Here is a 23,878-nt window from a genome sequence, read left to right on the forward strand (position 1 = left end):
TACCACGACACAGCCCACGCAGTCGGGCAGGTGGGTGTCTTGAAGCAAGTTGGTCAGTGCCTCTGCGGTACTGCAGGGCAGGTGTTCGGGCAGGGAGCTTGAGGAAAGCCAGTCAGGCCGGTCAGAGCCTTTGCCTGTGGAAGTTGGTCTGGGTCGTGCCAGGCCGAGCCACACCGTGGCACTTCCTGTGCTGGCCCCCATGCGGGTGGCTTGAAGGCAGCCGGTCAGGCTGGTCGGAGCCTCCTCCCGCAGAAGTGGGTCTGGGCCAGTCCAGGCCAAGCCGTGGTGCTGCCAGGAAGATGAGCAGGCATGTGGCTTGAGTTCAGCTGGTCGGGCCAGCGGAGCCTCTGCCCATGGAAGTGGGTCTGGGCCATGCCAGGCTGTGCCACGCGGCGGTGCTGCCAAGCAGGCGTGTGGTAAGGCGGCTTGTCCTGGGCCAGACCCACTTCCGCGGGCAAAGGCTCCTACCGGCCCGACAGGCTGCCCTCAAGCCACCTGCCAGTGTGCATACGTGGCAGCGCCACAGCACAGCTCGGCCCGGCACAGTGCAGACCCACTTCTGCATGTGGCGGCTCCGACAGGCCCTACCAGCTGCCCTCAAGCCTACTGCTGGCGCACCTACTCAGTAATCACAGTGGCCTGCCCTGGCCTGGCCCAGACACACTTCCGTGGGCAGAGGCACCATCTGGCCCGACCGTCGGCCTATAAGCCACGTGCCCATGAGCCTGCCAGGCAGCACCTCCGTGAGACATTTCACTGGCCGGCCAAGACCCAATTCTGTGGGTGGAGGCACCGACTGGCCCGACCGTGGCCAACAAGCCACCTGCCCGCATGACTGTCTGGCAGCACCGCCGCACAGCATACCCCAGCCCAGCCCAGACCCACTTCCAAGGGCGGAGGCTCCGCTGGCCCTACCAGGTGCCCTCAATCTGCCCGCCTGGATGCCTGTCAGGCAGCAGCGCAGCACAGCTTGTCCTGGCCCAGACCCACTTCCCCGGGCAGAGGCTCCAACCGGCTGGACCAGCTGCCCTCATGCCGCTCGCCGAGCACCTGCCCTGCAGCACCATTGTGCGGATCGTCCCGGCCCAGACCCATTTCTGTGAGGGGAGGCACAGACCGGCCCAACCGGCTGCCCTCAATGTGCCTGCCCGCTTTCTTGCCCAGGCAGCCCTGCGGCACGGCTCGGCCCAGTCCGGTCCAGACCCACTTATGCGGGCAGAGGCTCCAGCTGGCCCGACCGGCTGCCCTCAAGCCTCCAGGCCGCGTGCCTGCTAAGGCAGCACCTCAGCTTGGCCCGCCCGGCCCAGACCCACTACTCAGGTGTAAATTTGGCTTGTCAGGCTGCTCACAAGCTGCCAGCCCACATGCCTGCCAGAACAGTGGCGCAGCTTGGCCCAGCCAAACCCAGACACACTTACATGGGCAGAGGAACGGACTGGCCAGAATGGGTGCTCTCATGCTGCCCGCCCATCCTGGCGCAGACCCACTTCCGCGTGCAGAGGCTCTGACAGGCCCTACAAGCTGCCCTCAAGCCCGACCCGTTCCTGACCCACATACGCGGGCAGAGGTTCCAACCATCCCTACCGGCTGGCCTCAGGCCACCCACCCAGGCTCCTGCCCAGACATCGCCATGGCCCAGCTCAGCCTGGCACAGCCCAGACGCACTTACACAGGCGGAGGCACCAACCATCCCAACCGGCTGCCCTAAAGCTGCCCTCCCGTGCTGCTACTCAGGCAGCACCGCGGCTCGGCGTGGACCAGCCCAAACCCATTTCTGCGGGCGGAGGCTCCAACCGGCCTGTCTGGCTGCCTTCACGCATACCGGGCAGCACCATGGCATGGCTTGGCCCGGCCCAGCACAGACCCACTTCCGTGGGCAGAGGCACTGACTGGCCCGACCAGCAGCCAACAAGCCGCCTTACTGCGCGCCTGCTCGGCAGTGCCGCCTCGCGGCACAGCCCAGCATGGCCCAGACCCACTTCCATAGGCAGAGGCTCCGCTGGCCCAAACAGCCGAACTCAAGCCACATGTCTTAACGGCAGTGCCGCGGCGAGGCTCGGCCTGGACCTGCCCTGACCCTCTCCTGCAAAGAGAGGTTCCGACTGGCCTGACTGGCTGCCCCCAAGGCGCCCGACTGCATGCCTGCCAGGCAGCGCCATGGGACACCTTGGCCTGACCCAGACCCACTTCCCTGGGCGGAGGCTCCAACCGGCCAGACCGGCTGCCCTCATGCTGCCCACCCGCACGCCTTCCCTGCAGTGATGTTGTGTGGATCGTCCCGGCCCAGACCCAATCCATGAGCAGAGGCTCCGACCAGTCCAACAGGCTGCCTCAAGCCACCTGCCTGCACGCATACACAGCAGCACCGCGGCATGGCTCAGCACGGCCCAGTGCATACCCACTTCCGCGTGTGGAGGCTCCAACAGGCCCTACCAGCTGCCCTAAAGCCGCCCACCCACGCTAATGCTCAGGCAGCGATGCAGATCGGCCTGTTCTGGCCCAGACCCACTTCAGCGGGCAGAGGCTCCAACCGGCCTATCAAGCTGCCCTCAAGCCACCTGCCTGCACGCATACCCGGCAGCACTGCAGTACAGCTCGGTCCAGCCTGGCGCAGACCCACTTCCGCATGCAGAGGCTCCGACAGGCCCTACCAGCTGCCCTCAAGCCGCCTATCTGTGTTCCTACTTGGTCAGCGCAGTGGCCTGGCCTGGCCCGATGGAGACACACATCCTTGGGCCGAGGCTCCGCTGGCCCGACCAGCTGGCCTCAAGCTGGCTACATGCATGCCTGTCAGGCAGCACCACGGCACAGCTCAGCCTGGCCCAGACCCACTTCCCCTGGCAGGAGCTCCAACCAGCCCAACCGGCTGCCCTCAAGCCACCCGCATGGTTGCCTGCCCGGCATTGCCATGGCCTGTCTCAGCCTGACCCAAACCAGACCTTCTTCCATGGGCAGAGGCACCAACTGGCCTGACCGGCTGCCCCCAAGCTGCCCGCCCGCACTCCTGCTTGGGCAGCACCGCGGCTCAGCCTGTCACGAGCCACACCCACTTCAGCAGACAAGCAGCTCTCAAGCCACCTGCCTGCATGCATACCCGCAGCACCTCAGCACAGCTCAGTCCAGCCCGGTGCAGACCACTTCCATGTGCAGAGGCTCCGATAGGCCCTACCAGCTGCCCTCAAGCTGCCTGCACACGCACCTACTCAGTCAGAGCAGTGGCCTGGCATGGCCCGGCCCAGACCCACTTGGGTGGGTAGAGGGACTGACTGGCCCGACCGGGAGTCAATAAGCTGCATGCCCGAGCGTATGCCCAGCAGTGCCACCGGGAGACACAGCTCAGTCGGGCCCAGACCCACTTCCATGGGAGGAGGCACCGACCTGCCTGACTGGCAGCCAACAAACCACCTGCCCAGCAGCGCCGCAGTGCAGCACAGCGTGGCCCGGCTCAGACCCACTTCCATAGGCGGAGGTTCTGATGGTCCGACCAGCTGCCCTCAAGCTGCCTGCCTGTGTGCCTGCCAGGCACCACCGCGGCACAGCTCAGCCTGGCCCAGAGCCACTTCCCCAGGCAGATGCTCCAACCGGCCCGACCAGCTGCCCTCAAGCCACCCGCCCGCACTCCAACTCGGGCATCGCCATGGCTCTGCCTGTCACGGGGCAGACCCACTTCAGCGGGCAGAGGCTCCAACCAGCCCGACAAGCTGCTCTCAAGCCACCTGCCTGCACGCATACATGCAGAACGGCAGCATGGCTCAGTCCGGCCTGGTGCAGACCCCCGGAAGCACCACAGCCCAGCTCGGCCCGGCCTGGCCTGGCGCAGACCCACTTCTGCGAGCGGAGGCTCTGACAGCCCCTACAAGCTTCCCTCAATCCGACTGCCCACACACCTACTCAGTCAGCGCAGTGGCCTGGTCCAGCCCTGCCCAGACCCACTTCCGTGGGCGGAGGCAACAACTGGCCTTACCAGTGGCCAATAAGCCTTCTGCCCATGTGCCTGCCCGGCAGCACTGCGTCGAGACACATCATGGCTGGGCCCAGACCCACTTCCATGGCCGGAGGCACAGACTTTCCAGGCAGTGGCCAACAAGCTGCTGGCCCGCACGCCTGCCTGGGAATTCCACTGCTCAGCACAGCCCGGCCCAGACCCACTTCCATGAGCGGAGGCTCTGCTGGCCTGACCAGATGCCCTCAAGCTGCCCGCCTCTGTGCTGGCCAGGCAGCGCTGTGGCACAGCTTGTCCTGGCCCACACCCACTTACCCGGGCTCCAACTGGCCCGACCAGCTGCCCTCATGCCGCCTCCACGCAGCCTGCTCTGCAGTGATGTTGCATGGCTCGGCCCAGCCCAGCCCACACCCTTTTTCATGTGCAGAGGCACAGACCAGACCGACCGGCTGCCCTCAAATGTCTGCTCGCGCACCAGCCTGGGCAGCGCCACAGTGCGGCTCGGCTCAGTCCGGCCCATACCCACTTGCGCGGGTGTAGGCTATGACCGGCCAGACCAGCGACCCTCAAGCTGCAATCCCGAGTGCCTGCCCGAATGAGCCGCAGGGAGGCTTGGCCGGGCCTGGCCAAGACCCACTTACGTGGGTGTTGGTATCTTCTAATTCTGCTTTTAAAAACCCCTTCTGTTTCATTTGGTTTAAATCCCCCCTGCTTAACACTATTCTATTTACATAACCACTTCATTCTATTTACATAACCTCTGTTAACAAGCACCACCTTCCCTCCAGGGCATTGGTGGTTTAGTGGTAGAATTCTCACCTGCTCCACCCCCTCTCCTTGTCACACCCTGATCCTCTCCTTGTCACACTCTGATTTTCACCAGTCACTTTTCTCTCCACCCTCTCTATGTCACATCCTGTTTCCACCCTACTTGGCAAGTATATATAAAGACAGCATTGTGAGTTTTAGGGTACTTTAGGTTAGTTTAGCTTAGCTTGGTATAGATTGTGCTGCGTCCTGCATGAATAAAGAGATACTGCGTACAACCCAGCCGTGAGTCCCGGGTCGTCTGTCTCCCATCAGTGAAGCTCAGCCCGACACTCGGGCAGAGGCACTGACCAGCTGCCTTCAAGACGCCCACCGGCCCGACTACATGGGCTGTGCCACAACACAGCCAGTCCCAGCCCAGACCCACTTCCGTGGGCGGAGGCACCAACTGGCCCAATCGGCTGCCCTCAAGCCACCCGCCCACGCGCCTGCTGGGGCAGCACCGCGGCTCAGCCTGGACCAGCCCAGACCTACTTCCGCGGGTGGAGGCTCCAACCAGCCTGACTGGCTACCTTCAAGCCGCCCACACGGGGCATGGCAGACCAACTTCCACAGGCGTAGGCACTGACAGGCCCGGCTGCCCTCAAGCTGTCTGCCGGCACGCCTGTCCGGCAGCACTGCGGGGAGGCTTGGCCTGGCATGGTCCAGAACCACTTACTCAGTCAGAGGTACTGACCAGCTGTCTTCAAGATGCCCGCCTGCCCAACTGTGTGGGCTGCACCACAGCACAGCTCATCCCAGCCCAGACACACTTCTGTGGGTGGAGGCACCAACTGGCCTGACCGGCTGCCCTCAAGCCACCACCGGGGCACCAGCCAGGTCGTCACAGCCGATCTCGGCCTGTCCCGGACCAGACCCACTTGCATGGGCAGAAGCACCAACTGGCCCGACCTGCTGCCCTCAAGCCACCAGCCCGAGCTCTTGCTCAGGCAGTGCTGTGGCTCGGCCTGTCCTGGCCCAGACCCACTTCCATGGGCAGAGGCTCCAACTGTCCCGACCAGCTGCCCTGAAGCCACCCACCCAAGTGCCTGACAGGGCAGTGGTGCAGCTAGGCCCGGCCAAGCCCAGACCCACTTCCGAGGGGAGAGGCACTGACCGGCCAGACTGGTGTTCTCAATCCGCCCTCACAGCCCAGCCCAGACTCGCTTACACCGGCAGAGGCTCCAACCAGCCTGACTGGCTGCCCTTAAGCCACCCACCTGCGCTCTTGCTCAGACAGCGCTGCGGCTCTGCTTGTCTGGCCCAGACCCACTTTCATGGGCAGAGGCTCCCACCGGCATGACAGGCTGCCCTCAAGCCACCAGCATGCATGCATACCCGGCAGCACCGCGGCACGCCTCGGCCCAACCTGGCGCAGACCCACTTCCTCATGCGGAGGCTAGGACAGGACCTACCAGCTGCCCTCAAGCCAAATGCCCACACACCTACTCAGTCAGCGCAGTGGCCTGGCCTGGCCCAGCCCAGACCCACTTCCCCAGGCAGAGGCTCCAACCGGCCCAACTGGCTGCCCTCAAGCAGCCTTCCCCAGCGCCCGCTCGGGCAGCGCTGCAGCTTGACCTGCCCCAGCCCAGACGCACTTCTGCTTGCAGAGGCTCCGACATGGCCAACCAGCTGCCCTCAAGCCGACTGCATGCTTGTCTGCCCAGGAAGCGCCGTGGTGTGGCTCGAACCATCCCAGCCAAGACCCAATTCTGCGGGCGGAGGCACTGACCAGCTGGCTTCAAGACGCCCACCTGCCCGCCTGCATGGGTTGCTCCGCGGCACAGCCCATCCCAGCCCAGAACCACTTCCACCTGCAGAGGCACCAACCGGCCCGACCGGCTGCCCTCAAGTCGCTCTCCTGCATGCCTGCTCAGGCAGGGCCGCAGCTCGGCCTGCCCCAGCTCAGACCCACTTCCGTGGGTGGAGGCTCCAACTGGCCTGACCGGCTGCTTTCAAGCTGCCCGTACAGGGGCTGCCACGGGAAGTGCCGTGGTATGGCTCGGCCTGGCACAGCCCAAAACAGCTTCCGCAGGTGTAGGCTCCAATCGGCCAGACGGGCTGCCCTCAAGCTGCTTGCGCATGCCTAGCAATGCTGCAGGGAAGCTCAGCCTGGCCTGGCCCAGACCCACTTACGCAAGCAGAGGCACTGACCAGCTGGCTTCCAGATGCCCACCTGCCTGACTGCGTGGGCTGCGCCGTGGCACAGCCTGTTCCAGCCCAGACCCACTTCCATGGGCAGAGGCACCGGCAGGCCCGACCTCCGGCCAACAAGCCGCCTACCAGCGTGCCTGCCCGGCAGTGCCGCCACGCAGCACAGACCGGCCTGGCCCAGACACACTTCCATAGGCAGAGGCTCCGCTGGCCCGACCAGCTGCCCTCAAGCTGCCCACCTACGTGCCTGCCAGACAGCACCATAGCACAGCTCAGACTGGCCCAGACCCACTTCCCCAGGCAGAGACTCTAACCGGCCCACTAGCTGCCATCATGCCGCCTGCACGGGGGCTGGGAAGGGAAGTGAAGCGGTGCAGCTCGGCCTGGCACGGTCCAGACCCATTTTTGCAGGCAGAGGCACTGACCAGCTGGCTTCAAGATGCCCACCTGCCCTACTGAGTGGGCTGCACCTTGGCACAGACTGTCCCAGCCCAGACCTACTTCAGCGATTGAGGCACAGACTGGCTTGACCAGCTGCCCTCAAGCCACCCGCCTGGGTACCTGCCCAGCATCGCCACGGCCCATCTTGGCCTGTCCCAGACCAGACCCACTTCCACAGGCAGAGGCACCAACTGGCCCAACCAGCTGCCCTCAAGCCGCGCGCCCGTGTGCCCACTCGGGCAGTGACGCAGCTCAGCATGTCCGGGCCCAGACCCACTTCCGTGGGCAGAGGCTCCAACTGGCCTGACAGGCTGCCCTCAAGCCACCTGCCTGCACGCACACATGGCAGCACCATGGCACGACTCGGCCCAGCCCAGTGCAGACCCACTTCCGTGTGCGGAGGTGCCAACAGGCCCTACCAGCTGCCCTCAAGCTGACTGCCCGTGCACCTACTCGGTCAGCACAGTGTCCTGGCCTGGCCAGGCCCAGACCAACTTCCGTGGACAGAGGCACTGACTGGCCCAACCGGAGGCCAATAAGCCACCTGCCTGTGTGCCTTCCCAGCAGCGCTGCTGCGCGGCATAGCTTGTCCCAGCCCAGACCCACTTCCGTGTGTGGAGGCACCGAATGGCCTGACCAGCTGCCATCAAGCCACCCGCTCGTGTGCATGCCCAGCATCACCACAGCCCATTTTGGCCTGTCCTGACCCATGCCCACTTCTGAGGGCAGAGGCTCCGACCGGCCAGACCAGCTGCGCTCAAGCCCCCTGCCCACGCCATAGCTCAGGCAGTGATGCCTCATGGCCTGGCCCGGTCCAGACCCACTTCCAATGGCGGATGCTCCGACCGGCCCGACCGGCTGCCGTCAAGCTGCCTGCCCAGGCAGTGCCACAGCTCGGATCGGCCCAGCCCACACCCACTTCTGCGGTAAAGGCTCTGGACGGCCTGACCGGCTGCCCTGAAGCCACCCACCCGGCGCTGGCCTGATCATCGCCACGGCATTTCTCGGCCTGAACAGCCCCAGACCCACTTTTGCAGGCGAAGTCTCTGACCTGCCCGACGGGCTACCCTCAAGCCACCCACTCATGAGCCTGACTTTAGCGCCACCGCGTGGATCGGCCCAGCCCGGCCAAACCACGCTTCCGAGGGCGAAGGCTCTGACCAGACAGACCAGCTTCCCTCAAGCCGCCCTCACAGGGGCCGGCACAGGCAGCACCACAGTGCGGCACAGCCTGGCACGGCCCAGACCCACTCACATGGGCGGAGGCTCTGACAGTCCCGACCGGCTACCCTCAAGCTGCCTGCCCACGCACCTGCCTGAAAGCACTGAGGGGCGGCTCGGCCTGGCCTGGCCCAGGCCCACTTACACAGACGGAGGCAGTGACAGGCTGGCTTCAAGACACCCACCTTCCTGCCTGCGTGGGATGCTCCACGGCGCACCCCGACCCAACCCAGACCCACTTCTGCGGGTGGAGGCACTGACCAGCCCAACAGGCTGCCCTCAAGCAACCCACCCGGCTCCTGTCCGGGCATCGCTATGGTCTGTCTCGGCCTGTCCTGGACCAGACCCACTTCCACAGGCGGAGGCAATGAACAGCCCTACTGGCTGCACAAAGAGGCCTGCCCACACGCCTGCTCGGACACGCCACAGCCCATGCCAGCCCGGTTCGGATCAACTAACCCGGGCGGAGGTACCGACCAGCCCGACAGGCTGTCCTCAAGCCACCCGCCCGCACACCAGCTCAGGAAGCGCCGCAGCTCGGCCTGGCCTGGCCCAGACCCACTTCAGCGGGCAGAGGCAATGACCGGCCCAACTGGCTGCACAAAGAGGCCCGCTCGCACGCCTGCTCGGGCATGCCACAGTCCAGGCAGGCCCAGTCCAGACACACTTCCGCGGATAGAGGCAAAGACTGGCCCGTCCGGCCGCCCTCAAAATGCACACCCGTGCGCCTGTTCAGGCATCACCGCAGCGCAACTTGCCCCAGCCCTGCCCAGATGCACTTCCCAAGTCATAGGCTTTGACTGGCCTGACCGGCTGCCCTCAAGCTGACTGCCCGCGGGCCTGCCCCGCAGCCCTGCGGGGCGGCTCGGCCTGACCTGGCCCAGACACACTTCAGCGAGCGGAGGCAATGACTGGCCTGACCAGCTCCTCTCTAGCCACCTGCCCGGGTGCCTGCCCAGGCATCACCACAGCCCGTCTCGGCCTATCCAGTACCAGACCAACTTTCACAGATGGAGGCACCAACCAGCCCAACAATCTCCCCTCAAGCCACCCTCCCTCCCGTGCACCTGCTTGGGCAGCACAGCCGCTCAGCCTGTCCCGGCCCAGTCCAGACCCACTTCCGCGGGCAGAGGCTCCAACCGGCCCGACAGGCTGCCCTCAAGCCACCTGCCTGCGCGCATACCAGGCAGCACCACGGCACGGCTTGGTACGCCCCGGCGCAGAGCCACTTCCACATGCGGAGGCTCTGACAGGCCATTCCAGCTGCTGTCAAGCCGCCTGCCCACACACCTGCTCAGGTAGCGCCGTGGCTTGCTGCAGCCCAGCCCAGACCCACTTCCATGGGCAGAGACTCCGACTGGCTGCCCTCAAGCCGCCTGCCCATGCGCCTGCATGGCAGTGTCTCGGGGCGGCTCGGCCAGGCTTGGTCCAGGCCCACTTACACAGGCACAGGCACTGACCGGCTGGTTTCAAGATGCCCGCCTGCCCGCCTGCATGGGCTGTGCTGAGGTGCAGCCCGACCCAGCGCTGACCCACTTCCGCGGGTGGAGGCACCAACCAGCCCAACCGGCTGCCCTCATGCAACCCACCCTGGCGCCTGCTCAGGCATCACCATGGCCCGTCTTGGCCTATCCCGGCCCAGACCCACTTCCACAGTTGGAGGCAACAACAACAAACAGTTGGCGGCACAAACAGGCACGCCCACGCATCTGCTTGGACACACCACTGCCGAGGCCAGAAGGTTCAGACCAACTAACCCGGGCAGAGGCACCAACCAGCCTGACAGGCTGCCCTCAAGCCACCCACCCACACACCAGCTCAGGAAGCGCCGTGGCTCGGCCCCGCCCGGCCCAGACCCACTTCAGCGGGCCGAGGCAATGACCGGCCTGACTGGCTGCACAAAGAGGCCCGCAGGCACGCCTGCTCGGGCAATCCACAGTCCAGCCCAGCCCAGTTCAAACCCACTTCATGGATGGAGGCAAAGACAGGCCCATCTGGTTGCCCTCAAGATGCCCACCCATGTGCCTGCTCGGGCATCATTGCAGTGCAACTCGTCCCGGCCAGGTCCAGACGCACATACGCAGGCGTAGGCTCCAACTGGCCCGACCAGCTTCCCTCAAGCTGCCTGCCCTCATGCCTGCCCGGCAGCACCACAGGGTAGCTCGGCCTGGCCTGGCCCAGACCCACTTACACGGGCAGAGGCACTGACCAGCTGGCTTCAAGACGCCCACCTGCCCGCCTGCATGGGCTCCGCCATGGTGCAGCCCGACCCAGCCCAGACCGACTTCCGCGGGCTGAGGCACCGACCGGTCCAACCGGCTGCCCTCAAGCCACCTGCCTGGGTGCCTGCCTGGGCATTGCCACGGCCTGTCTCGGCCTGTTCTGGCCCAGACACACTTCCACAGGCTGAGGCAACAAATGGCCCTACTGGCTGCACAAAGAGGCCCCCCTGCACGCCTGCTCCGATATGCCATGGCCCAGACCAGCCGGGTTCAGACCCACTAACGCGGGCACAGGCACCAACCAGCCCGACAGGCTGCCCTCAAGTCACCCACCTGGCAGCCGCACTTCCTCAAATGTAATTTGACTGGCCTGACAGGCTGCCCAAGAGCTGCCCGCCCACGTGCCTGCCATGGCAGCAGTGCAGTTCAGACCAGCCAAGCCCAGACACACTTCCGTGTGCAGAGGCATTGAACGGCCAGACTGGGTGCTCTCAAGCCTCCTGCCCAGCCCAGCCCAGACCCACTTCCGCCGGCAGCGGTGGCGATGACCAGCCTGACCGGCTACCCTCAAGCTGCCCACCCAGGTGCCTGCCCAGGCTGTGCCGCGGCACGGCTCAGCCCAACCCAGCCCAGACCCACTTCCACTGTAAAGGATCCAACCGGATGACCAGCTTCCATGAAGCCGCCCACCCGGCACCAGCCCAGTCATCAGCACAGCATGACTCGGCCTGGCCAGGCTCAGACCCACTTCCGCAGGCGGAGGCTCCGACAGGCCTGATGGGCTACCCTCAAGCTGCCCGCACACGCACTTGAACGGAAAGTGCCGCGGTGTGACTCAGCCCAGCCCATCCAAAGCCCACTTCCATGGGCGAAGGCTCCAACTGGACAGACCAGCTGCCCTCAAGCAGGGGGGCGGCACGGGCAGCGCCACAGTGCAGCTCGGCCTGGCACGGCCCAGACCCATTTCCATGGGCGAAGGTTTCGACTGGCTGCCCTCAAGCTGCCTGCCCATGTGCCTGCATGGCAGCGCTGTGGGGCGGCTCGACCCGGCCTGGCCCAGGCCCACTTACATGGGCAGAGGCTGGCTTCAAGACACCCGCCTGCCCGCCTGCGTGAGCTGCACCGCGGTGCAGCCTGACCCAGCGCAGACCCACTTCCGTGGGCGGAGGCACCAACCAGCTTGACCAGCTGCCCTCAAGCCACCCGCCCGGGCACCAGCTCGGGCATTGCTACGGCCCATCTCGGCCTGTCCCAGCCCAGACCTACTTCCACAGGTGGAGGCAATGAACGCCCCTACTGGCTGCACAAACAGGCACTCCCGCAGGCATGCTCAGACACACCATGGCCCAGCCCGGCCCAGTCCGGACCCACTAACACGAGTGGAGGCACCGACCCAGCCCAACAGTCTGCCCTCAAGCCACCTGCCTGCACACCAGCTCAGGAAGCACCGCGGCACGGCATGGCCTGGCCCAGACCCACTTCCATGGGTGGAGGCAATGACCGGCCTGACTCACTGCCCAAAGAGGCCCAACCACATGCCTGCTTGGGCACACCACAGCCCAGCCTTGCCTGGTCCAGACCCACTTCCATGGTTGGAGGCAACAACCAGACCGTCCAGCTGCCCTCAAGACGCCCACCCGGCATCACCGCACTGGGACTCGGCCTGGCCCGGCCAAGACACACTTCCACAGGCGTAGACTCCAACCAGCTAGACCGGCTGCCCTCAAGCTGCCTGCCCATGCCAGACCCACTTACATGGGCAGAGGCACTGACCAGCTGGCTTCAAGATGCCCACCTGCCCGGCTGCGTGGACTGCACCACAGTGCAGCCCAACCCAGCCCAGACCCACTTCTGGGGGCAGAGGCACTGACCAGCCTGACCAGTTGCCCTCAAGCCACACGCCTGGGTGCCAGAGTGGGCATCACTACGGCCCAGACCCACTTCCACAGGCAGAGGCAATGAACGGCCCCTACTGGCTGCACAAACAGGCACCAACCAGCCTGACCAGCTGCCTGACCAGCTGCCCTCAAGCAACCCACCAGGGCGCCTGCCCGGGCATCGCCACAGCCCATCTCGGCATGTCCTGAACCAGACCCACTTCCATGGGCGGAGGCACCAACCGGCCCGACCGGCTGCCCTCAAGCTGCCCACCTGCTCAAGCTGTGCCTGCTCGGTCAGCGCCGAGGCTTGGCCTGTCTCAGCCTAGACCCACTTCTGCAGGCAGAGGCTCTGACCGGCCTGACAGGTTGCCCTCAGCCACCTGCCTGTGCATACCCAGCAGCACCACGGCACGGCTTGGCCCGGCCTGGTGCAGACACACTTCTGTGTGCAGAGGCTCTGACAGGTCCTACCGGCTGCCCTCAAGCCGCCTGCTCATGCACCTACTCTGGCAGCACCATATCTTGGCCCGGCCCGGCCTGGACTAGACTCACTTCCGAAGGCCGAGGCACCGACTGGCCCGACCGATGGCCAACAAGCCACCTGCCCGCATGCCTGCCCAACAGCACCGCCACACGGCACAGCCTGGCCCGGCCCTGACCCACTTCCATGGGTGGATGTTCCGCTGGCCCGACCAGCTGCCCTCAAACGGCATGCCCACGGGCCTTCCCGGCAGTACCGTGGTGAGGTTCGGCCCAGACCAGCCCTGACTCACTTCTGCGGACAGAGGCTCCGACCGGCCTGACTGGCTGCCCTCAAGCCGCCTGCCTGCATGCCTGCCAGGCAGTGCTGCAGCACAGGTGTGCCTGGCCCAGACCCACTTCCCAGGGTGGAGGCTCCAACCGGCCCAACTGGTTGCCCTCAAGCCAACAGCCCTCGCACCTGCTTGGGCATCACTGTGGCTTTGTCCGCCCAGCCCAGACCTACAATCTCGGGTGTAAATTTGACTGGCCTGACCGGCTGGCTGCCCACAAACTGCCCACCCACGAGCCTCCCACAGCAGTGGCGCAGCTAGGCCCAGTCAAGCCCAGACCCACTTCGATAGGCAGAGGCAGCAACCAGCCACACTGGGTGCTCTCAAGCCACCTGCCCAGCCCGGCCCATACCCACTTCCGCCGGCAGAGGCTCCAACCTGCCCGACCAGCTGTCCTCAAGCCACCCGCCCAGGTGCCTGCCCAGGCAGTGCTGAGGCTCAGCTCAGCTCGGCCTGGCCCAGATCCACTTCCCTGTTAAAGGCTCCGGCTGGCCCGACTGGCTGCCCTGAAGCCGCCCACCCGGCGCCGGCCCAGTCATCGCCGTGGCATGGCTCGGCCTGGCCAGGCCCAGACCCACTTCCACAGACAGAGGCTCCGACCGGCCCGACAGGCTACTCTCAAGCCACCCGCACATGCCCCTGAACGGGAAGCGCCATGGCGTGTCTCGGCCCAGCCCTGCCAAAACACACTTCCGCGGGTGAAGGCTCCGACGGTCCCAACCAACTGCTCTCAATCCGCCCAACCAGGCGCCTGCCCAGGCATTGCCACAGCCTGGCTCAGCCTGTCCTGACCCAGGCCCACTTCCGGAGGCAGTGGCACCAACCAGCCAGACCGGCTGGCATCAAGCCACCAGCCCATGTGACAGTTTGGGCAGTGCCGCATCATGGCCCGGCCTGGTCCAGAACCACTTCCGCTGGTGGATGCTCCACCAGACTGACCAGCTTCCTTCAAGCTGCCTGCCTGGGTGCCTGCCCAGACAGTGCTGCAGCGCGGCTCAGCCCATCCCAGTCCAGACCCACTTACGCAGGTGGAGTCTATGACCGGCCCAATGGGCTGCCCTAAGAGGCCTGTACGCACACCTGCTTGGGCACGCCATGGCCCAGCCCAGCCCGGTCCAAACCCACTTCCGCGGATGGAGGCAAAGACCAGCCCGTCCAGCTGCCCTTAAGACACCCACCAGAGTGCCTGCTCAGGCATCACTAGGGCACAACTCGGCCTGGCCCGGCCGAGACCCCCTTCCACAGGCGAAGTCTCCAAATGGCTCGACCGGCTGCCCTCCAGCCGAATCCTGGTGCGCCTTCCCAGCAGTGCCGCAGCGCAGCTCGGCCCGGCCTGACCCAGACCCAATTCCACAGGTGTAGGCACTGACTGGCTGGCTTCAATATGCCCAGCTGCCCGCCTGAATGGGCTATGCCGCAGTGCAGCCAGAACCAGCCCAGCCCCAATTCCGTGGGCAGTGTCACCAACCAGCCCAATAAGCTGCCCTCAAGATGCCTGCCTGCGTGCCAGCCAGGCAGTGCAATGGTGTGCCTCAGCCCGGCCTGGCCCAAACCCACTTCCACAGTAAAGGCTCAGACCGGCCCGACCGCCTGCCCTGAAACTGCCCACCCGGCGCAGGCCCGGTCATCGCCGTGGCATGACTCCGCCCAGCCAGGCCAAGACCCACTTCGGCAAACGGAGGCTCTGACCAGCCAGACGGGCTACCCTCAAGCCGTGCGCACAAGCGCCTGAACAGGAAAAGCCTGAACAGGAAGCGCTGTGGCGTGGCTGGGCCCAGCCAGGCCAAAATCCACTTCTGCAATGAAGGCTCCAACCAGACAGACCAGCTGCCCTCAAGCCTCATTGCCACGGCCTGGCTTGGCCTGTCCCAGCCCAGACCAACTTCCGCGGGCAGAGGCACCAACCAACCAGACCGGCTGCCCTCAAGCCACCCACACAGTTGCCGGCACATGCAGCGCCACAGTGCAGCTTGGCTTGGCCCGGCCCAGACCCACTTCCGCAGGTGGAGGTTCTGACCGGCCCGACCTGCTGCACTCAAACCACCATCTCGGGCACCACCCCAGGCAGCGCCACAGCGCAGCTCGGCCCGGCCCAGCCCTGACCCAGCCCTGACCCACTACCGTGGAAGGAGGCACCAAATGGCCCTACTGGCTGTCCTCCAGCCGCCTGCCCACGCACCTACTCAGGCAGCGCCATGACTTGGCCTGGCCAGGCCCAGACACACTTCCATGGGCAGAGGCACTGACTGGCTCAACCGGCGGCCAACAAGCCGCCTGCCCGATTGCCGGCCTGGCAACGCCACCAAGCGGCACAGCCCGGCACAGCTCAGACCCACTTCTGTGGGAGGATGCTCTGCTGGCCCGACCAGCTGCCCTCAAGCCGCATGCCCACTCGCCTGCACTGCAAGTCATTGTGTGGATTGTCCCGAACCAGACTCACTTCCGGGGGCAGAGGCACCGACCTGCCCGACTGGCTGCCCTCAAGCCACCCGCCCTGGTGCCTGCCCAGGCATCGCCACAGCCTGTCTCGGCCTGTCTAGGACCAGATCCACTTCCACAGGCAGAGGCACCAACCAGCCCAACCAGCTGCCTTCAAGCCGCCCATCCATGCGCCTGCTCGGGCAGCGCCCCGGCTCAGTCTGTCATGGCCCAGACCCACATCTGCAGGCAGAGGATATGACCGTCCCAACAAGCTGCCCTCAAGCCACCTGCCTGTGCATACCCGACAGCACTGCGGCATGGCTCAGCATAACCCAGTGCAGACCCACTTCATCATGCGGAGGCTCCGACAGGCCCTTCCGGCTGCCCTCAAGCCGCCTGTCTGTGCACCTACTCGGGCAGCACCATGGCTTGGCCCGGCAGGCCAAGAACCACTTCCGTGGGCAGAAGCAACACTGGCCTGACCGGCAGCCAACAAGCCGCCTGCCCGCATGCCTGCCCGGCAGCACGGCCAAACGGCACAGCCTGGCCTGACCCAGACCCAGTTCCATGGGCGGAGTCTCCGCTGGTCAGACCAGTTGGCCTCAAGCTGCCTGCCTGCTTGAGGTATGTTTGTAGATTCGCACACAAGTACAAGTTGTCTGTCTTGATTGCGCCCAGGTGTGTGGTGTTTGTTGACTTGAACACAGGTGCAAGTGGTTCGTCTTGATTACGCCCTGGTGCGTGATTTTTGTAGAATTGCACACAGGTGCCAGTTGTCTATCTTGATTGCGCCCAGGTGCATGGTGTTAGTAGAATCACACACAGGTGCAAGCAGGTTTTCTTCATTGTGCCCAGGTGTGTGGTGTCTGTAGATTCGCACACAGGTGCAAGTGGTTCGTCTTGATTGTGCCCAGGAGAGTGGTGTTTGTAGGGAAGCACACAGGTGCAGTTTGTCTTGATTGTGCCCAGGTGCGTTCTGTTTGTAGTATCGAACACAGGTGTATTTGGTTATCCTGATTGCACCCAGTTAAGTGGTGTTTGTAGAATCGCACACAGGTGCAAGTTTACTGTCTTAATTGTGCCCAGGTGCGTGGTGTTTGTAGATTCAAAGACAGGTGCAAGTTGTTGGTCTCGATTGGGCCCAGGTGCAATGAAGACATACCAATAGCACTTGTGTACGAATGTACAAACACCATGTACATGGCACAATCAAGACAAACAACTGGCACCTGTGTGCGATTCTACAAAAATCACACACCAGGGTGCAATCAAGACGAACCACTTGCACCTGTGTGTGAATCTACAAAACCACACTCCTGTCACAGTCAAGACAAACCACTTGCACCAGTGAGTGATTTGACATACACCACACACCTGGGCGCAAGCCTTTGACTCAGCAAATGGGTGTTTACCTACATACCCACACACCTGACCGAAATGAAGATGAACCACTTGCACCTATGTGCAATTCCATAAACACCACGCACCTGGGTGCAATCAAGACAAACAACTTGCACCTGTCTGCTCTTCTACACACAGCACACAAGTGGTCGCAATCAAGACAGACAACTTGTACCTGTGTGCGATTCTACAAACACCACATACCTGGGTGCAATCAAGACAACTTGAACCTCTGTGCAAATCTGTGAACTCCACGGACCTGGATGTAATCAACACAAACCACTTGCACCTGTGTGTGATTCCACAAACAATACACACCTGGGCGCAATCAAGACAAACCACTTGCACCTCTGTACGACTCTACGAACACCACCCACCTGGGTGCAACCTAGACAAACTGCACCTGTGTTTGAATCTACAAACACAACGTACCTGAGCGCAATCAAGACAAACCACTTGCACCTGTGTGCGACAAAACAAACACCAACCACCTGGGCACAATCAAGACTATCTTGTTGCACCTGTGTGCGATTCTACAAACACCAGGCACCTGGTCGTCATAAGGCAAACAACTTGAACCTGTATGCGATTCTACAAACACCACACTCCAGGCTGCAATCTACACAAGCAACATGCAACTGTGTGCGATTCTACAAACACCATGCACCTGGGAGCAATCAGGCAAACCAATTGCACCTGTGTGAGATACAACAAACAGAAGGTAACTGGGTGCAATCAAGACAAATAGCACCTGTGTGCTTCCCTACAAACACCACTCTCCTGGGCACAATCAAGACAAACCACTTGCACCTGTGAGCGATTAGACATACACCATGCACCTGGGCCCAAGCCTTTGACTCAGCAAATGGGTATTTGCCTACAAACCCACACACCTGGGCACAATGAAGACATACCAATAGCACTTGTGTGCGAATCTACAAACACTACGCACCTGGGCGCAATCAAGACAAACAAGTTTCACTTGTGTGCAATTCTACAAACACCACACACCTGGGCACAATCAACACAACCAACTTGCACCTGTGTGCTCTTCTACAAACAGCACCCACCTGGATGCAATCAAGACAGACAACTTGCACCTGTGTGCGATTCTACAAACACCACGTACCTGGGCACAATCAAGACAACTTGAACCTCTGTGCGATTCTGTGAACACCACGCACCTGGACGTAATCAAGAGAAACCACTTGCCATACAACAAACACCTTGCCATACAACAAACACCACGCACCTGGATGCATTCAAGACAAACCACTTGCACCTCTGTGTGATTCTACAAACATCACGCAACTGGACGTAACCTCTACAGACACTCAGCACATGGGTGCTTGATACAAACCACAACACCTGGACACAATCAAGACAAACAACTTGCATTTGTGTGCAAATCTACCAACTCCATGCACATGGGCGAAATCACGAGAAACCACTTGCACCTGTGTGCTAATCAACAAACGCTACGCAACTGTGCAAAATTAAGAGAAAAAACTTGCACTTGTGTGGTCTTCTACAAACAGCACCCACCTGGATGCAATCAAGACAGACAACTTGCACCTGTGTGCGAATCTAGAGACAACACACACCTGGGCACAATGAAGAAAAACTGCTTGCACCTGTGTGTGATTCTACTAACACCATGCACCTGGGCACAATCAAGATAGACAACTGGCACCTGTGTGTGATTCTACAAACATCACGTACCTGGGCGCAATCCAGACAACTTGAACCTCTGTGCAATTCTGTGAACACCACGAACCTGGACATAATCAAGACAAACCACTTGCACCTGTGTGCGATTCTACAAACACCACGCAACTCGGAGCAACCCTTAGACACTCAGCACATGGGTGTTTACCTACAAACAACACGCACCTGGCCACAATCAGACAAACAACTTCCACCTGTGTGTGATTCTACAAACACCACCCACCTGGGCTCAATCAAGACAGACCACTTGCACCTGTGTGTGAGTCTACAACCACCTACTAGGCGAAATCAAGACAACTTGAACCTGTGTGAGAATCGATAAACACCACACAGCTGGGCACAAACAAAACAAACAACTACCACCTGTGTACAATTCTACAAAAACAACGTACCTGGGCGCAATCAAGACAAACCACTTGCACCTCTATACGATTCTATGAACACCACCCACCTGGGTGCAACCTAGACAAACAAACTGCACCTGTGTTTGAATCTACAAACAAAACATACCTGAGAGCAATCAGGACAAACCACTTGCACCTGTGTGTGACACAACAAACAACAACCACCTGGGCACAATGAAGACTATCTTGTTGCACCTGTGTGCAATTCTACAAACACCAGGCACCTGGTCGTAATAAGGCAAACAACTTGAACCTGTGTGCGATTCTACAAACACCACACTCCAGGCCGCAATCTACACAAGCAACATGCAACTGTGTGCGATTCTACAAACACCATGCACCTAGGAGCAATCAGGCAAACCAATTGCACCTGTGTGAGATACAACAAACAGAAGGTAACTGGGTGCAATCAAGACAAATAGCACCTGTGTGCTTCCCTACAAACACCACTCTCCTGAGCGCAGTCTAGACGAACCACTAGCACTTGTGTGCGAATCTACAAACACCACGCACCTGGGCACAATCAAGACAAACAACTTGCACCAGTGTGCAGTTCTACAAAAACCACACACCTGGGCACAATGAAGACAGACAACTAGCAACTGTGTACAATTGTCAAACAGCACGCATCTGAACGCAATCAAGACAGACAACTTCCACCTGTGTGCGATTCTACAAACAGCACGTACCTGGGTGCAATCAAGACAACTTGAACCTCTGTGCGATTCTGTGAACACCATGCACCTGGACGTAGTCAAGAGAATCCACTTGCACCTGTATGCGATACAACAAACACCATGCACCTGGGCAATCAAGACAAACCACTTGCACCTGTGTGCAAATCAACAAACACTATGCAACTGGGCTAAATCAAGAGAAACAACTTGTACTTGTGTACAATTCTACAAACACGGCACACCTGGGTGCAATGAAGACAAACAACTAGCACCTCTGTGTGATTCTACAAACATCACGCAACTGGGTGGAACCCCTACAGACACCCAGCACATGGATGCTTGATACAAACCACACGTACCTGGCCACAATCAAGACAAACAACTTGCACTTGTGTGTGAATCTATCAACACCATGCACATGGACAAAATAACTACAAACCACTTGCACCTGTGTGCGAATCAACAAACACTATGCAACTGGGCTAAATCAAGAGAAAACACTTGCACTTGTGTGCGATTCTACAAACACCACACACCTGGGCGCAATTATGACAAACAACTTGCACCTGTGTGCACTTCTACAAACAGCATGCACCTGGACGCATTCAAGACAGACATCTTGCACCTGTGTGCGATTCTACAAGCACCACGTACCTGGGCGCAATCAAGACAACTTGAACCTCTGTGCGATTCTGTGAACACCACGCACCTGGCCGTAATCAAGAGAAACCACTTGCACCTTTATGTGATACAACAAACACCACGCACCTGTGAGCAATCAAGACGGACAACTAGCAACTGTGTGCAATTGTATAATCACCACGCACCTGGGCACAATCAAGACAACTTGCACCTGTGTGCGATTCTACAAACACCAGGTACCTGGGCGCAATCAAGACAACTTGAGGCTCTGTGCGATTCTGTGAACACCACGCACCTGGATATAATCAAGACAAACCACTTGCACCTGTGTGTGATTCTACAAACACCACGTACCTAGGCACAATCAAGACAAATTGAACCTCTGCAATTCTGTGAACACCAAGCACCTGGACGTAATCAAGAGAAACCATTTGCACCTGTATGCGATTCTACAAACACCACATACGTGGATGCAACCAAGACAAACCACTTGCACCTGTGTGCGAATATGCAATCACTACGCAACTGGGCAAAATCAAGACAAACCACTTGTACCTGTGTGCAAATATACAAAAACTATGCAACTGGGCAAAATCAAGACAAACAACTTGCACCTGTGTGCAAATATACAAACACCACACACCTGGGAGCAATCAAGACAATCACCTGCACCTGTGTGCAATTCTACAAACACCATGCACCTGGGCACAATCAAGACAAACCACTTGCATCTGTGTGCTAATCTACAAACATCATGCAACTGGGCGGAACCCTTACAGACACCCAACACATCGGTGCTTGATACAAACCACACGTACCTGGCCACAATCAAGACAAACAACATGCACTTGTGTGTGACTCTAACAACACCAACCACGTGGATGAAATCAACTTGCACCTGTGTGCGATTCTATGAACAACACACTTATGGGAGCAATCAATACAAACCACTTGCACCTGTGTGCGATTCTACAAATCCCAGTCACCTAGGCGCAATCAAGACAAATTCCACCTGTGTTTCAATCTACAAACACCACACACATTGGCGCAATCAAGACTAACCTCTTTTCAGACTGGGAGTATGGACCGACCAGTCAACGCCCATGTTCAGCGGGGAAGCAATTACAGAAGCCAGACCTTCTACCTTCTGCAACCCTCAATGACCCTGGGTCCATGCTCCCAGAGGGATAGAGAATGGGAAAGCTATCGGGGGAGGGGGTGGGATATGGAGATTGGGCGGTGGGAATTGTGTGTACCCCTCCTACCCTATGGTTTTGTTAATAAAAAAAAAAAAAAAGAAGTGAAGGAAGGTGGGCTTCGGGCAGTAGTGCAGTGGGTTAAGCACAAATGGCGCAAAGTGCAAGGATGGGTGTAAGGTTTGAACCCTCAGCTCCCCACCTGCAGGGAAGTCGATTCACAGGCAGTGAAGCAGGTCTGCAGGCGTCTATCTTTCTCTACCCTGTGGGACTATGTGGAAGCTTGGTAGAGCTTAGGAAAGTTCCCCCATCCATGGATGGAGTTCTGGAAAGACATCCTGCTTGTTAGCCTCTCTTCTTATAGAGATGAGAAAAAAAAAAAAGATAGAGAAAGAACATTTTAGGGAATCAGGCAGTAGCATACCTGGTTAAGCTCAACTTTATAGTGCCCAAGGACCCAGCTTCACGCCCCCACTCCCCACCTGTAGGGGGAATGCTTCACAAGTGAAGCAAGGTTGCAGGTGACTCTTTTCTTATCTACCTCCCTTCTCCTCTCAATGTCTCTCACTATCCAATAAAAAAAAATAAAATAAAATAAAAAAATTAAAAAAAGACTAACCTCTTTCACCTGTGTGCGACACAACACCATTCACCTGTGCGCATCAAGACAATTCTGTTGCACCTGTGTGCGATTCTACAAACACCAGGCAAGTGGTTGCAATCAAGACAATCAACTTGAACCTGTGTGCAATTCTACAAACACCACACACAGGGCGCAATCTACACAAACAACTTGCAACTGTGTGCGATTCTACAAATACCACACACCTGGGCGCAATCAGGCCAACCAATTGCACCTGTGTGCGATACTACAAACAGAATGCACCTGGGCACAATCAATACAAATTGCACCTGTGTGCTTCCTACAAACACCACTCACCTTGGCGCAATCAAGACGAAACACTTGCACCTGTGTGTGAATCTACAGACACCACACACCTGGGCGTAATAAAGACAAAGCACTTGGGAGTCAGGCTGTAGTACAGTGGGCTAAGCGCAGGTGGCGCAAGCACAAAGACCGGCATAAGGATCCCGGTTCGAACCCCGGCTCCCCACCTGCAGGGGAGTCGCTTCACAGGCAGTGAAGCAGGTCTGCAGGTGTCTATCTTTCTCTCCTCCTCTCTGTCTTCCCCTCCCTCTCTCCATTTCTCTCTGTCCTATCCAACAACAACAACAACAACAATAATAAATACAACAATAAAAAAACAAGGGCAACAAAAGGGAAAAAATAAATAAAATAAATACAAAGCACTTGCACCTGTGTGCGATTCTACAAACACCAAGTGCAATCAAGACAGACAACTTGCACTTGTGTGCGATTCTACAAATATCATGTAACTGGGCACAATCAAGACAAACCACTTGTACCTGTGTGCGATTCTACAAACACCACCTCCTAGGCACAATCAAGACAACTTGAACCTGTGTGCAGGTCTACAAACACCACGCACCTGGGCGCAATCAAAACAAACAACTTCCACCTATGTGCAATTCTACAAAAACCACGCACCTCCGCGCAATCAAGATAAACAACTTGCACTTGTGTGCAATTATACAAACACCAAGAACCTGGACCCAGTCAAGACAAACCACTTGCACTTGTGTGCGATTCTGCAAACACCACGAACCTGGGTGCAATCAAGACCAACAAATTGCACCTGTGTGCTTCCCTACATACACCACTCACCTGGCACAATCAAGATGAACCAGGCAGGCACTTGGGCAGGTGGCTTGAGGTCAGCCGGTCGGAGCCTCTGCCCTAAGAAGTGGGGCTGGGCTGGGCCGGTCCAAGCCATGGCGCTGCCTGAGTAGGTGCGCGGCAGGCGGCTTGAGGGCAGCCGGAATGGCCTGTCGGAGCCTCCGCATGCC

The sequence above is a fragment of the Erinaceus europaeus genome, chromosome 13 (genome assembly GCF_950295315.1).
Source record: "Erinaceus europaeus chromosome 13, mEriEur2.1, whole genome shotgun sequence".
Taxonomy (NCBI): domain Eukaryota; kingdom Metazoa; phylum Chordata; class Mammalia; order Eulipotyphla; family Erinaceidae; genus Erinaceus; species Erinaceus europaeus.